The sequence below is a fragment of the Herpailurus yagouaroundi genome, unplaced genomic scaffold (genome assembly GCF_014898765.1).
Source record: "Herpailurus yagouaroundi ecotype Mexico unplaced genomic scaffold, PumYag 188, whole genome shotgun sequence".
NCBI classification, from domain to species: Eukaryota; Metazoa; Chordata; class Mammalia; order Carnivora; family Felidae; genus Herpailurus; species Herpailurus yagouaroundi.
This window is the reverse complement of record NW_024412419.1, coordinates 20,487,533-20,489,096: the sequence shown is the minus strand read 5'-3', so window position 1 is coordinate 20,489,096 and position 1,564 is coordinate 20,487,533. Positions and strand designations below refer to the sequence as shown.

Here is a 1,564-nt window from a genome sequence, read left to right as displayed (position 1 = left end):
ATGCCCGCCTTGACGTGGAAAGCAAAGTGGCAAGGAGCTTGCAATGTGCACCTTCATTCAACCGATGTTTGTTGAGAACCTACTGGGTGCCAAGTGCTGGGCTACATATGTGGTTCCTATCCTCATGGAAGAAACAGTACAAGTTTCTAGAACTGGCCAGGTGGAGTCCATGCATACAGGGCCTGCCATCAGTGGCATGGGGGCGGGGGGACACTTGAGTGAGGCCAGGACAACTGTGTGGAGAGTGGCCTCTGACCTTGAGGCTGGGGAGTGGGGGAAGTGTAGAGGATCTGGAAGCATTACAGAGCTTCCAGAAGGAAAACCTCTTGGATGAAAGTTCAGCTCTGTGTCTCAAAGAGTGAGGTAACTATCTGTTCCTGTGCCCTCCGCGGGGTGAAGCTGGTGGGGGAGAAGGGAAAAGTAGGACTGGTTTCAGCAGCGAGGGCCTGAGTGCCCATTTTCAGTAGCCCCCACCCACAAGTGGGAGGGTGGGCGCCTCGGGAAGGGAGCACTCCATGTCCTGGGTGAGGGAACTCAGGGCACTGCCATGTAGCTGAAGTGCTAGGTGGAATGGGGGTGCACAGTGGAAGGGGCTGATGGAGGTACAGACAGAAGTGGAGAGCCAGTCTGGGGGGATTGGGGGCCCAGCACCAAGCCTTAGAGGTAGCGATGAACAGAGGGTGGCTGTGCTGATGGAAGTAGACGGAGATGCCCCAAGTCAGAAACCTGGAGCGGGAGAACTCTCTGGGAAATGAGAACAACCCCCGCAGGGAAGGGGTGAGTAAGCGTGAGGGTGGAGTGTAGGTGTGCACAGAATCTTAGAGCTGGAAGGGATCTTCAATGTCATTTAGTTCAACCTCCCACCCCACGAAGTCTTTCAGTCTTCCACTGTCCAATTGAGGGCACTCAACTCTACTTGGACGCGTCAAGGTACGGGGAGCTCACTCCCTTTAAGGGGACTCATCCTATAGAGGTGCCCGAGCCTCTAGGACGGCCTGGATGGACCTGGCGCCCCGACCTTGGCCCTGTTGAGTGGGCTGGCCTCCACTCGGCGGCGGCACCTGGCGGGGGTGGCGGGTCGGGTGGGGATTGCTGTGCGGATGGGCCGGCGCTGCTGTCCCCAGCCCCAGTGCTGAGGCAGGCAGAGTGCAGTGGGCTCTGGTGGAGGTCGGGAGAACTGCAGGGTGAAGGCCGCCGGGGGCTCCACGGGCTGCTGGGGGGGAGGCACTGACACCGGCCCAGGGAGAGGAGGGGCCGCTGTCCCTGCGGCCAGTGCTGGATGCGGGGACCCAGCGCAGAGGCAGCGCCAGGTAGCGGGGCACCCCGCGGGGGGAGGGCTGCAGCAAGGCCCCCGGCGGAGTGGCTCGGAGAGCGGCGGAAGCTAGGTGCCCAGGCCCAGCGCAGGGTCGGGGCGCTGCGGGGTCTGGCCCTCCGTCTTGCAGCGTGCGGGGACTCCCGGCGGGGCCGCAGAGGCCGGGAAGTCGGGCCGAGGGCGCTAGGACCGGCCGCGCGCCCAGGCCGCTACCGCCGCGGCGCCCCGGGGCCCCCCAGTCGGCGCTGCCTC

At 63.3% G+C, this 1,564-nt stretch overlaps 1 protein-coding gene across 1 annotated transcript in view; it reads left to right on the top strand.

Annotated features, from left to right (window-relative positions):
* Window positions 1–1,191: 1,191 nt before the first annotated feature.
* Window positions 1,192–1,564, top strand: part of DNMT3A (DNA methyltransferase 3 alpha) — a 100,278-nt gene continuing 99,905 nt past the window's right edge. The window contains exon 1 of the mRNA XM_040496221.1: window positions 1,192–1,310. The gene's annotated coding sequence lies outside the window, so the exon portion shown is untranslated. The remainder of the gene's footprint in view (window positions 1,311–1,564) is intronic.